The sequence below is a fragment of the Myxine glutinosa genome, chromosome 6 (assembly GCF_964187855.1).
Source record: "Myxine glutinosa chromosome 6, kmMyxGlut1.1, whole genome shotgun sequence".
Lineage (NCBI taxonomy): Eukaryota > Metazoa > Chordata > Myxini > Myxiniformes > Myxinidae > Myxine > Myxine glutinosa.
The window spans coordinates 45,617,723-45,632,825 of record NC_136266.1 but is presented as its reverse complement, the minus strand read 5'-3'; the positions used below and the strand labels follow the sequence as shown (position 1 = coordinate 45,632,825).

Below are 15,103 nucleotides of genomic sequence, written 5' to 3'. Positions count from 1 at the left end.
TCTGAGGGCCTTTCACTCACTCACCGCAGGCAGGTAGGTGGTCTTTCTGTCTTCTACCGACTCCTCTCCGGCCTTGCACCCCCAGCTCTCTCTGTGCTCTGTCCCCCAAATATTCCTACAGGTCGCACAAGATCTGCCAGCAACCCTCTGATTGTTAAACTGCCGAAATCTCGGCTCTCTGCTCACCTTCACTCTTTCATTCCTCTTTTCTCCCGCCTCTGGAACAAACTCCCTCACTCCCTTCAATCCCACTCCTCCCTCCAGGTCTTTAAAACAGCTGTTCACCACCATCTCTTATCTTCCCCCATCCAAAACCTTGATCTTTTCTACCCCCGCTAATTCACCCCAGATCCACCTTGTTTGAAATTCCAACTTCTTTCCTGGAAGTCCTGGCAGTGTCCATATGTTTTATACCTCTCCCACCGCCCCCTTCCCATGCCCCCCCCGCAAAGCCCTCGCCCTCTCTCAGATCTCTCGATGTCTCCATGTCTCTCGGTCCCTGCTCTCAAATGTTGTGTTTGTGTCCTTCCCCCTCTCTCCCCATCTTGTCTACCGCTCCCGATGTTATATGTTTTATGTGTCGGTTTGTCTTTCTGTGTGATTAATGTTCGCTCTTTCACGAGCCTCGATCTTGTATACAAAAAAAATAAAAAATAAAAAAAAATAAAAAATATGTACGACCGTTATGGTGCAGAAGCTATAAGGCAGGTCGAGAATTGGTATTTGTGGATAAAGGGACATGATGAGGAGTTTCCAAGAGATGGTACATTTGAGCGAAGTCGATTGGAAAGATTGGAACAAAGATTGAAAGCCAGGAAGAGACAGAATCTAACGGTAGACTGGCTTGCATTCCATCTTTGGGATGGTGAATCCAGACAACGGGAACAGCAAGAACGGATAACGGATCTAGAACTTAAAATAAAAAGGATACAGGATACAGTGGAGGAGACAAATGCACAACTGCCCTCGAAATTAGGAATGAAAGGGACAGTTGTCCCATCTGATTTCCAGTTGTCTCCCCAAAAAGGACGGTACAGAGAATTTTTTCGTGTTTCAGGAGACAACGAGAGATTGCAATGGCAACTCAGGGATGTAGAGATGCAGCCCAGCAATACAAATGCACAGGTGCACAGACCAGGAAACGACAGAAACCGGTGTTTCGAGTGTGGACGGATGGGACATTGGAAAAGAGGATGTCCGTATACCAAAAGGAAGACAAGTTCATAGGGTAAACCAAGATCAAGGGTACCAGTGCTGACCGATACCTCAGACAATGATTAGGCCTTCATTGCGACAAATCCCAAATGACGATTGGCCTCAACAAATTAGATTACTGGACAAACATGAATAACTGTCGATGATTCTTGGGTCTGAAAAGTTTTCGGAGCAAGAATTATTCATTTTTTCTTTTGCTTGTAAGCAAATTGATAATTAATTGATCAAATGCCGAAATTGGATCTTTTATGTTGGGCACACAATTTTAAATTTACAAAGTTGGAACAATTGCTTTGCAAATTTTAAACCAAGGGACAAGGGTCACATGATGATCAGGTGGGAATTTCGGACTATTGTTCCACACGATTGATAAGTCAGTGGTCGACTGACATGTAAATGGGTGTGTAGTCAAATTTGGATAAATTATTGTGGGAACTGAAAGGGTAATTTCAATGTGACATCATAGGGGTTTTCTAAGAATAAGCTTTTGGTCCATTTGTGTATTAGCATTTCTAAAATTGAAGGACAAATTTTATGAAATTGAAATAAAATTGACACCCATCTTGATCTGTAAATAATAGTTCCAACGCAAACAAATACGCATAATGCATGTGTGTGTGTATTTTTTGTGTGTCAATGTTAGTGTTTTTTATTGTTTTGTGTATCAATCTTCCAAGATTGTTGACACCGACAGTGTGCCTGTCTGGAAATGGATAGTTTTATGTGGATGGGATTGAATATGCAGAGAATCCGTAAAATAAAATAGAAATAAAATTTGATTATGAACATTATCTCTTTTGTCAAGGGAGATGGAATATAAAGATTTGATGTGCTGGGTTATGAGCAGCCATTAATTAATAGTAAAATTGTGAGTAATTTGGGGATTCCATTTTTGATAGAATTTATATGAGAATAACAGCTATTTATGGATATGAGCTTCATAAAAAGAAATGAGGGAGTACAAAATTATCCAAATTTGGGAGAGGTCTTACACTGACTTCCCAGAATACTCTGCTCATGGATTTATATATATATATATAAACTTGAATTTTATCAGCATATAAATTGTGCTGCATGTATGGATGTGTATTAGGCATAGATGATATGGGAAAATAGTAAAGAAAATCTTGCTGATTTGAACTATTGTGAGTTTTAAAACGGAATGCATTGTGCATCTTAAACCAAGGGGCAGACATGAACGCGCTGTTACGTTATTTATACTCAGAACGCGCTGTTACGTGTACCTGCAACATATTTGTTAATCTCGCACACCTATATTGGCATACTGGTGTCAGTAGTACTCACTGGGTGCATAGAAATGGATGAGCAACAGTTAAGGGGGTGTAAAAAAAAAACACTTACTTGGATATTTTCTACAAAAGTAGGGGTTTCAATAAGTGGTACCATACACATGGGATTCATCAAATTAAGTTTTGGAGTTCAAACAAAGTCACTGGTTAACAGATGGGAATGGATAGTAAATAAATTCTTCGATGCTGGGTAAATGAAGTGAGATATTACAAAGACTTATTAGAGCTATTGTTCTTCCTTGCAGCAGTGGGAGAAAATTTAGATCCAACATAATGAATCTATAAATGAATGTGATAGGGATAATATCCTCAATTTGTACTAATTATTTGATTGTGGGTAAAGAAATTAATTAATCGTAGTGGATTGTTAACAAGCAGCCTGAAATGTCCTGAGAGTGTGCATCCATGTAATCAGAAATCCCAGATTTGTTTTTACAAACAACATTTTGGTAGAGATCTTATGTGGACGAATACTTGCTTGGTAGATAAAAACGGTACTGCATGCTGGCAGCCACTTCAGTGGCCATTCAGGCCGAACAAATGGAAAAACTGTAATTGAATATGTAATTTACAGATGAGTATTTGGGAAGTAAAAAGGGAATTTATTGATTTGGGAGACATTTTTCGAAGGTTTATTAAAGTGTTGCAATATGACATTTGGCAAGGAAAATTATTGGATGGGAAAATTAGATCTGTTTATAAAATGAGTTTGTTGACCCATTGAAGTTAATTCTTTGAATTGTTGTTTAATTAGCATTTTGAGTTCAAATTGGAAATAGTTTGGTAGAGCTTTGGTTAAAACCTTTGGTTGCAGTGTTTTGGAACAAATTGATAAACCGTAGGAGGTTGATAAGAATAGAAACAAATATGGACCTAAAATAGAAAGATTGTTATGATGATATGAATAAATACTGAGATTAAAAGATTAAATCAAGTGATGTTGCAAATGAAACAGTAGAATTAAGATAATGGCATAACGACAATGTTATGAGTTGTGTCAATTACAATATCAGTGAACTCATATCACCACGAGTGACACACTGTTAGGAAAAAGAGGGAAAAGAAAAAGTGGAGAGGAATTATGGTAATAATACATTATGTTTAATTTGTTGGTTTGAAAAAATTGTTGTTGGGAATTAGGTATTCCCGTTTGTGATTGTAATCATATACAATGCTATTCTTAGTTTAGTAATAAAATACATACCTGATTGAATATTATTTGGGTGACGCATATAAATGAATATAACTTTTGTGTTAAGGAAAAACAACAAATTGTTGAATGTGAAACTGTCGGAAGATATACATGATTATGCTGATTTCATGGTAAGATGTACCCTATCTGATCCAGTGTGTGCGGAAAGCAGATTCAGATGTGACTGAGCATAAGGATAAGACGAGATCACATTTTGGAGGGATTGCTAACGGAATTGGGAAGAAGTTCGAGAAAGAAAATTTGTGGCTAAAAAATGAAGTTAATCGTGGCATACACCCTCTTTCTCAAAGAATGATGAAGACATTCTCCCGTGTAACTTGGAGATGAATGCTTACCTTCACCAAGGAAATTTATGTGACCATTTGCCTGGATCACACTGCAACATATGAAAGAAAGGCGATCACTTACTCTTGTTCGAAGGCTTCGAACATTCACCACATCAGAAGTTGCAGGACAACGACATTTTACCTGCAACCTCTGTGAAATGCGGGAACATATGTTATTACTTCACCAACGTCCGGGGAACCAGCATGGAGCTGCAAAAAACGGCTGTGCCCTTGTCACAACAGCTGTGCACGATTCTGCTGGTTGCTCCTGGTAAGGACCATGAATGACCTGAACACCATGGTCCCAACATCATTGTGGATGCATCCGGCATCCCTGTTCCACATCTTGCTGGCCAATCAACGTCACACCAATACTTGCTGCCCACTCACAATGAGGGAGGAGGCAAGTCGACTACAACTGGGTGAAGGCCGTGTTCAGGAATTACTATGGTTTACAGCAAAAAGTGGCAAGAATGCTACAAGGAGAGCAGGGTCAGTCTATGACTCCGCAATGTTACCACAACAGCGAAATCCTACACGAAGTAGTGCAGGAGCTATGAAGACATTAGGAGAAAATGTTTCATACCAGGATTCAAACACAAGTGATCAGCCCTTCCTTTCAAACAAAGTCAACATTTGTGTGGAGGCAAACGTTTTTTGCCAGATGGTGCAGATGCTTTATAAAACTTGAAAATGAAGTGAAATTGTTGTATCTTGGTGATGGTGAAGTGTTGTTTTGAAAATATATTTGTGATGCAAATGCAATAGATTGAACGATATGGAAGGAGTCAATGACCAACGAAATGTTTTGTGATTCTTGCAGGATGACGGTGTATGCCCAAGGGAATTTGTTTACTTGTAGTGATTGATTGTTTACTTATATTGATGTTTAGATTAATGGTTAATATAAACAAAAACAAAAAGATGAGGGAATTGTGGAAGTGTAACTCAGTGTAACTTATTAATTGGCACTGGTAACTTATTAATTAAACTGGTAACGAAGCAGATACATTTTACATGCAAACTCTGTGAAAGACGAGTTTGTAAATGAGTGTCAGGAATGCGCCCGAACATGATAATCTCTTGTCCACCTGGTCACAGCCCCTGGCTGAAGCACCCCCCTATCGTTTGGTAAACGGAACTCACAACAGGAGGGGAGCGAGCTGATACCAGGACTTGGTACATGCATGACCTCGGGGCATTAGCGGAGAGGGGATTAAGTCCAGTTTGTCCATATAAACGAGAGCAAACGTGGAGTCGACAGGACTTGCTACGAGGAGCTCTGACCAACGGGAGTGGCGGAGGAACATCAGCCGAACGAGAAGGACCATGCGAAAAGAGTTAATCTCAGCCATTGAATTATGCGGTATTATTTGGTAAATGGAATGAAGTGAATAACCAGTTAATAAACCAGACCTTTTGTAAACCTGTGTCCGGTCATTGGAGTCTTGAGTCTCTCAGCTACAAATTCCCCTACAACCTCCTCATGGACCATGGTGCACAGCCAAAGATATTATTAATCCAAAAGGGGAAAAATGGGTAAGTCACGTGGAAGAATGAGCAAATCACCAACCAGATGTCAGATCTGCTGATATTTTTCAGTTTTTTCGACATTCCGAGGCCTCTAACTGATCAACACTCAGCTCTTGTTTGTAAACTTTACTGTAGGGAAATTATATATACATTGGGGGTTATCTCTATACTCAGGTAAATGCTTTGCCTACCTTGTGAGACTTTTTCGAGGAGCAGCAGCAGCAGCAACTCAAGCACATGCGAAGAACAATCAGAAGGAGCACAATTCCTGCAAACAAACACAACCGGTGATCGATTATGGATTACATCTGATTGATATTTCTCAAAACATTATGGACGGATTTGGAAGAAATTTGGTGGACAGGTTGGGTGTGTGACAAGGACGAATCGATGCAAATTTGGTGAAGATCTGGATCTGGCTAGTGTAGTTTTTAAGTGATTCTTCACCATTGGGAGATCGGGCCAAAAACGATATGCAGAAGGATATCTCAAAAGGTTATGGACTGATTTGCGCGAAACTTTGTGGACAGGTCGTGTGTGTGACAAGGGCGATTCGATTCAAGTTTGGTGAAAATTCAGATCCGGATCCGGCTCATATAGTTTTAAGTGATTCTTCACCATTGGGGAAATCGGGCCAAAAACGATACAAAGCAGGATATTTCAAAAAGTTGTGGACGGATGATTTTGATGAAACGTGATTCTGTATTGTGATTTTCTGGTCTACTCTGGGATACAAAAAGTAAACTGTTCACCTGATGGAGGTATGCTCTCTACTGAGTGCAATTCTAGTTTTTATTTGCTTTCTTGTTTGTCCGGGCGATATCTCAGCCATCCTTTGAGCTCGGAGGCTGAAATTTGGGTACAATCGTGACCAAGTACTATATAGGGTATTCTTGATTTATTGATTAATCAATTAATCGATTAATTATTTAATATTTTGATTAATTACTTGATTCATTAATTTTCAAAAAGTTACAGATTCGGATGAAGCAGTGGTGGTTTAGGTATGCCATTTGGTATGTTTGTTGTTTTGGTATATTTAGGTATGTTTAGGTATTTTGTACCCCACTGATAGGTCGGATCTGGACTCGGACCTGAACAAAAATCGAATCGGCTTGTTCTTTTCACTTTAACAACCTGTCCACCAAGTTTTGTCATAAGTCGTCCACAACTTTTTGAAACATCATGGTGTATATAATTTTTGGTCTTATCACTCAATGGTGAAGAATCATTAAAAAAAATTAAAACTTCTCGAATCTGGGATTCAGATCTTTACCAAAATCGAATCGATTTGAACGAAAATCTAAATTGTTACACACACAAGCAGTACACCATGTTTCGTCCAAATCCGTCCACAACTTTTTGAGATGTCATGATATATATAGAGTTTTTGCCCAATCTCTCAATGGTGAAGAATCACTTGAAAAATTATCGGATCCAAATCTGGATGCTGATCTTCACCAACATCGAATCATTTTGCCCTTGTCACACACCCAACCTTTCCAGGACGTTTCGTCCAAATCCGTCTATAACCTTTTGAGATATCTTGCTGAAATACAGACAAACAGACAGATAAACAAACAGGTGTGAAAACATAACCTCCATCCACCTTCGGTGGTCTTTCTATCTTCCACCGACTCCTCTCCGGCCTTGCCCCTCTGCTCTCTCTGTGCTCTGTCCCAACCATATTCCTGCAGGACGCACAAGATCTGCCAGCAACCCTCTTATGGTGAAACTTCCAAAATCAAGACTCTCTGCTCACCTTCACTCTTTCATTTCGCTTTTTCCCCACCTCTAGAACAAACTCCCTCACTCTCTTCAATCCCACTCCTCTCTCCAGGCCTTTAAAACAACTGTTCACCACAATCTCATATTTCCCCCCATCCAAAACCTTGACTTTTTTACCCCCGTTGATCCACCCTAAACCCACCCCCTATTCCCTGATTTCTTTCCTGATGTAGCCATCTTGTTTATCCCGTGTAACTTGCCGCAGCCCTCTCTCTTCCACAGATCTCCCGATGTACCTGTTCTCTACAGCTGTTGTACTTCACTCTCTGCCCCCCTTCTTGTCTCCCACTCTCTTTATTATATGTTCTGTCTTCGCTCTTATACGAGCCTTGACTTAGTATACAAAAAATACCATGAGAGATTCAAATTCACCCTTTAATCAGCAATAATTTGACTTATTAACAGTATTGCATAAAACATGGGATTTTCTTGATTCAATGCCAAATCCATTGACATACCCACAATGATGACAAACACTGCCAGTGTGACAGCATCCCATGTGTTCTGCACAGGATTAAAGGATGTGTACATTTCCTGAGCCATTTGCTGAAGACAGGATAAATCGCTAGTGGACACGGTTTCCAAATGTCTGGGATGGTGGTCGATGCCTCGTTCAGCTGAAATAAAGACAAAGAAAGAGAATTGCAAAATTAAATCATATTGTCTTGTGCTTATGAATTTACAATTGATGTGAGTCAGGAGAAGGAAGGGAGCATTTGGGACGTTGAAGGAGTTGGAGAGAGCGAGGGTATTGCATTAAACAATTTTAAATTGCTTATGTAAAATGTAGATGGCCTCAAATAAATCATCAACACTTGTGGCCATCCTTGTGCCACACAACAAATCGAAGGGAATCAACGTCCACATCCTCTTCAATCTCATTCTTCCCTCCATATCTTCAAGACAGCTGACCACCACCATCTCAGATCACCCCTCCCACACAAAACCTTGGCATTTTCTATGCCTGTTAACCCTCCCCAATCTCACCTCTTTCGACGTTTCCAGTTTTTCCTTCCTGAGAGTTTGCTTCTGTATCTGTCTTGTCCACTCCCTTGTGTTGTTCCTTAACCCTCGTTCTTCCCAACATCCCTTATTTGTCTAAGTCTCTATATATTTGATTCATCATCTCTGTTGTTGGTTTTTCCCCTCTCTTTCTCATGTTCCTTTTGTTCTCATGTTCCGTCGAATGATTCATTCGACGTTCTAGCTCCTTCACGAGTTGTTAGTGTTCAACTTTGTGTTGAACTGGTCGCCACTCCAGCAACAGAAGTCAGGGTAGGTATTTTGAATTTGTCCAGGGTGCCTGTGATACTGTGATAGCTCACCTACACTTTACAAAGGACACTGTGGGAGCTTTAAAGTCCATCAACTAATGCTGGCAAAAAGGACACCAGTATAACGTCCATCTGAGAGACAGCACACAAATTGATGACTTGTCCTGCATGTGAAACATGAGGATGACAATATATACAGTGCATTCAGAAAGTATTCAGACCCCTTCACTTTTTTCACATTTTGTTATGTTGCAGCCTTATGCTGAAATCGTTTAAATTCATTTTTTTCCTCATCAATCTACACTCAATACCCCATAATGACAAAGAGAAAACAGGATTTTAGAAAGTTTTGCAAATTTATTAAAAAGAAAAAACTGAAATATCACATCGACAGAAGTATTCAGACCCTTTGCTATGACACTTCAAATTTAGCTCAGGTGCCACCCATTTCTCTTAATCATTGTTGAGATGTTTCTACACCTTGATTGGAGTCCACCTGTAGTGAATTCAATTGATTGGGCATGATTTGGATAGGCACACACCTGTCCATATAAGGTCTCACAGCTGACAATGCATATCAGAGCAAAAACCAAGCCATGAGGTCGAAGGAACTGCCTGCAGAGCTCAGAGACAGGATTGTGTCGAGGCACAGATCTGGGGAAGCCCACAAAAAAAAATTCTGCTGCATTGAAGGTTTCCAAGAGCACAGTGGCCTCCATAATTCTTAAATGGAAGAAGTTTGGAACAACCAGGACTCTTCCTCGAGCTGGCCACCCGGACAAACTGAGCAATCGGGGGAGAAGGGCCTTGGTAAGAGAGGTGATCTAGAACCGCATGGTCACTCTGGCTGAGCTCCAGAGATCCTGTGTGGAGATGGGAGAAACTTCCAGAAGGACAACCATCACTGCAACACTCCACCGATCTGGGCTTTATGGCAGAGTGGCCAGACGGAAGCCTCTCCTCAGTGAAAGACACATGAAAGCCTCAGTGAAAGAGACATGAAAGCACCTAAAGGACTCAGACTGTGAGAAACAAGATTCTGTGGGCTTTCATGTGTCTTTCACTGAGGAGAGGCTTCCGTCTGGCCATTCTGCCATAAAGCCCAGATCGGTGGAGTGTTGCAGTGATGGTTGTCCTTCTGGAAGTTTCTCCCATCTCCACACAGGATCTCTGGAGCCCAGTCAGAGTGACCATCGGGTTCTCGGTCACCTCTCCTACCAAGGCCCTTCTCCCCCAATTGCTCAGTTTTGCCGGGCGGCCAGCTCTAGGAAGAGTCCTGGTTGTCCAAACTTCTTCCATTTATGAATTATGAAGGCCACTGTGCTCTTGGGAACCTTCAATGTAGCAGAATTTTTTTGTAGGCTTCTCCAGATCTGTGCCTCGACACAATCCTGTCTCTGAGCTCTTCAGGCAGTTCCTTCGACCTCATGGCTTGGTTTTTGCTCTGATATGCATTGTCAGCTGTGAGACCTTATATAGACAGGTGTGTGCCTTTCCAAATCATGTCCAATCAATTGAATTTACTACAGGTGGACTCCATTCAAGGTGTAGAAACATCTTCTTTTTTTTTCTTTTTTTTTGTATACAGAATCGAGGCTCGTGAAAGAGCTAACATTTATCAAACAAACAAATCAAACAAGCAAGCAAACAAAGTATATAAAAAGGGGATCGGCAGACAAGACTGGGAGAGAAGGGGAGGAAGCACACAAACACAACATTTGAGAGCAGGAACATCGGGAGATGTGTGGGAGGGAGAGGGCTTGGGGGGAGGCAGGACAGGTATAAAACGCAAGGACACCAAGGAAAGCAGTTGGAATTTCAAAAAAGTGGATTTGGGGTGAAATTAGCGGGGGTAGAAAAGATCAAGGTTTTGGATGGGGGAAGATAAGAGATGGTGGTGAACAGCTGTTTTAAAGACCTGGAGGGAGGAGTGGGATTGAAGAGAGTGAGGGAGTTTGTTCCAGAGGCGGGAGAAAAGAGGAATGAAAGAGTGAAGGTGAGCAGAGAGTCTTGATTTTGGCAGTTTAACCATAAGAGGGTTGCAGGCAGATCTTGTGCGACCTGTAGGAATATTTGGGGGCCAGAGCACAGACAGGGCTGGGGGGCTAGGCCGGAGAGGAGTCGGTAGAAGACAGAAAGATCACCAACCTGCTTGCGGTGAGTAAGTGAAAGGCCCTCGGAGATAGCGTCATCGCGGGAGATTCCAATGATTCTGAACGCTTTGGTTTCAACAGCGTGAAGACAAGCTAGGTGTGAGGCAGGAGCACCAGTCCAGAGGGGAGAGCAGTACTCCATTGAGCTGCGGATGAAAGCCTTGTATGTGGTGAGGATCTCAGGTGTGCCAAGGAAGGACTTCGCACGACGGAGGTTGCCCAGTCGGCGACTGGCTTTGGAGGCCAGCTTGGAAATGTGGTTTTCCCAGGAAATATCATGGCAGATAGTGAGACCCAAAAGCTTGAGTGACAGAACTTCTTGGAGAGGATTATTCAGAAAGTAGATGGGAGGGTTGTCCAGTCGGTCTTTTCGGAGAGACATTGTAAGAGTGTGAGATTTGTCAGGATTGAAAGACATGTTCCACTTGTTTGCCCAGTCTGTGATTTTGTCCAGGTCTGCAGAGAGTGAGGAGGCTGCAGACTGCCGATCTGAGGGATGAGAAATGGAGCGACAGAGAGTAGAGTCATCAGCAAAGTGATAGAGAGGATTTTCAAGAGAGTCAGAGAGATCATTGATGAAGACCAGAAAAAGCACAGGGCCCAGAACACTGCCTTGGGGAACTCCAGCCTGAACAGGAAGAGGAGATGTGAGAAACCCATTCAGGGCCACACGTTGACTACGACTAGAGAGGAAGTCCGCCAGCCATGCGTGGAGATTTCCCTGGATACCAAAGGAGGAGAGTTTGGTGAGCAGAGCGGGGTGCCAGGCCGTATCGAAGGCAGGTGATATGTCGAGGGAGACAGCTCTAATTTCCTGTTTGGCATTGAGGACCTCCATCCATTGTTGAGACAGCAGAAGCAGCATGTTCAGAGTAGAGTGACCTGGTCTGAAACCAAATTGATGATCAGAGATCAAGCCATTGGAGAAGAGGAAAGATTTCATATCCGAAGCAAAGATGGATTCCATGACTTTGCCGATAATTTGGAGAAGGCTGATTGGTCTGTAGTTGCTCGGATCTGTTTTTGCACCTTTTTGTGTAAAGCGGTGATGTTGGCTGATTTCCAAGCAGATGGCAGTTTACCTTGAGCAAAAGAGAGGGTGAAGAGAACAGAGAGAGGGAGTGAAAGAGCGGAAAAACAGGATTTTAGGACCCGTGGGCTGATGCCGTCAGGTCCATTTGCAGAATCAGAGTCGAGGGTTGACAGAAACTTTTCCACCTTGTCAGGAGGAATGGACACGGAGTCCAGGAGCAGCTGGGTACGACTGGGTACGGTAGGTACAGAGAGGGATCTCAAAGATGATCAACAGAAATGGGAGGCACCTTTGCTAAATTTCAAGTGTCATAGCAAAGGGTATGAATACTTACAGTCACGTGAAAAAGTAAGTACACCCCATGTAAAGTTTTGACTTTTTCAACACATTTCAACATACAGCTATTTGATCTTCATTTCAACAATATTGATAGATAAAGGTGATATAATACAACAAATATCATGAAACATTTACATTTTGTAGTCCATTGTATAATTTAAGTAAACATAAATGCAAATTTCGCATGTGGAAAAAGTAAGTACACCCTTGGCTCTGATAGGCGGTATTGCCCCCTTTGGCAGAAACAACCTCAAGTAGGCGTTTCTTATAACTGTCTACCAGTCTCTGACATCGACTGGGAGAAATTTTTGCCCACTCCTCCATGCAGAATTCTTTCAGCTGTGCGATGTTTGAGGGGTTTCTTGCATGCACAGCTCATTTCAAATCCCCCCACAACATCTCGATGGGATTTAGATCCAGGCTTTGACTTGGCCATTCCAGACCCCTCCATTTATTTCTTTTCAGCCATTCCTTGGTGGATTTACTGGTATGTTTAGGGTCATTGTCATGTTGCAAGGTCCACCTTCGGTTGAGCTTCAACTTTCCGACAGATGGCCTCATATTATCCTCAAGCACTCTCTGGTACAATGAAGAATTCATAGTGGATTCTATGATGGTGAGCTGCCCAGGCCCTGATGCAGCAAAGCTGCCCCAAACCATAATATTTCCACCACCATGCTTTACAGTTGGTATCAGGTTCTTGTGGTCAAATGCTGTCTTTGGTTTTCACCAAACATGTCTTCTGGTACTGTGGCCAAACAGCTCTACCTTTGACTCATCTGTCCAGAGCACATTGTTCCAGAAGTGCTGGTCTTTGCCTAGGTGTTCATTGGCAAACTTTAGTCTTGCCCTGATGTTATTTCTGGACAGCAAAGGTTTCCTCCTGGCACACCTCCCTTGTAGATCAAATTTGTGCAGCCACTTTCTAATGGTAGACTCGTGCACTTTGACATCAACAGTGGCAAGAGCTACCTGTAGGTCCCGTGATGACGTTCTGGGGTTCTTAGAGACTTCTTTCAGCATCTTGCGGTCTGCCCTCTGGCTGAACTTGCAGGGGCGGCCTGGCCTGAGCAAGTTGGCAGTTGTTTGGAATCTGCTCCACTTGTAAATGATCTTCCGAACAGTCGAATGATTGATTTCAAATTGTTTGGAGATCTTTTTAAATCCCTTCCCAGACTCGTAAGCACCTATAACCTTCTTTCTGAAGGCCTCAGAGAGCTCTGCTCTTATGATCTAGGCATGGCGACGCCGCACACTTCAACAACAAAGAGCAAACCAAACGAAATGTTTGAGGTTTAAATGAGACAGGTTCCTCCAAGATCCTCTCTAACGATGTTCTAATCATTTGCACCTGAGCTGATGCACCTGATTCTAATTTTAGGTATTTGAAGCATTGATAAATGTAGGGGTGTACTTACTTTTTCCACATGTGAAATTTGCATTTATGTTTATTTAAATTATACAATGGACTACAAAATGTAAATGTTTCATGATATTTGTTATATTATATCACTTTTATCTTTCAATATTGTTGAAATGAAGATCAAATAGCTGTATGTTGAAATATGTTGAAATAGTCAAAACTTTACATGGGGTGTACTTACTTTTTCACGTGACTGTGCATACCTGTACACACAAATACATTCGTCGTGGCCCAAAAGTATGTTTATCAGCAATATACCATATTCATTTTCAGCAAAACGCTTTTTTCTTCTTCAAACAATCCTGAGTTGTAAGTTGAAAACTTTGATTATTGACAACTAAATTACATCTCAATAATGCTTGATAACACATAATTTTTTTTTTTTACATCCATCACTTACATTTTATCACAAATGTGTATATATATATATATATATATATATATATATATATATATATATATATATATATATATATATAATCGTTAGATTAAATAAGACGCAGACGTAGCTTCAGGACGTCGATCTTTAATTGTCGACCAAGCTTTCGACCAACAAAGGTCTTCTTCTGAGTCAGCCCCAAGTTCAACGGAAGCCTTCCGTTGAACTTGGGGCTGACTCAGAAGAAGACCTTTGTTGGTCGAAAGCTTGGTCGACAATTAAAGATCGACGTCCTGAAGCTACGTCCGCGTCTTATTTAATCTAACGATTATATACTCAATACAAATGAGACGCCCTGCTCGTACTTTGGAGTTTCTACTATTTCTTACAGTTATATATATATATATATATATATATATATATATATATATATATATATATATATATATATATGTATATACATATATATATATATATATATGTATATATATATATATATATATATATATATATATATATATATATATATACGTATATATATATATATATATATATATATATATATTTATATATATATATATATATATATATATATATTTATATATATATATATATATATATATATATATATATATATATATATATATATATATATATATATATATATATATATGTATAAAAAAATATATTCACAACAACACAGAACCCCGCACCTGGCACTCTGCGATGTCTTGTATTCGATTAAAACTCAAATAAAAACTTCAGGCGGCTTTTATCCCTGAGAATATTGCATCTCCTCCAATCTTTCCCTTCACTTTCCCTGTTTACAGTTTCAAAAACGAACCGAAGCTCCGCCCACTACCTTTCCACCGACCAATCAACACCGCACCATGTTGTTTCTTCATATCAAATCACGTGAGGATAACGTCGTTTGTACTTAGTATTTTGACGTCAAACTTATCAGGACATCCGTTACAATCACACCATTCACACCAACACTCCATTCAGTGCAAGAACATCACGACCTTGGCGTCGGTATACTGAACTAACTATCTCAATTTGTCATGAAAGTTCCCAACCAAATATTTTTCGCAAGCTGAGAGAAAAAGACAATGGA

General features: G+C 40.8%; 1 long non-coding RNA gene across 1 annotated transcript in view; it reads right to left on the bottom strand.

The window, feature by feature from the left end:
• The window catches only part of LOC137429175 (uncharacterized), a 40,846-nt gene extending 26,052 nt beyond the window's left edge, over nucleotides 1-14,794 (bottom strand). Inside the window, exons 1-3 of the long non-coding RNA XR_013623788.1 lie at nucleotides 14,700-14,794; nucleotides 7,844-8,002; nucleotides 5,789-5,865 (exon numbers count right to left, since the gene is read on the bottom strand). This is a non-coding gene — a long non-coding RNA (uncharacterized LOC137429175). The remainder of the gene's footprint in view (nucleotides 1-5,788; nucleotides 5,866-7,843; nucleotides 8,003-14,699) is intronic.
• Between the last annotated feature and the right edge of the window lie 309 nt (nucleotides 14,795-15,103).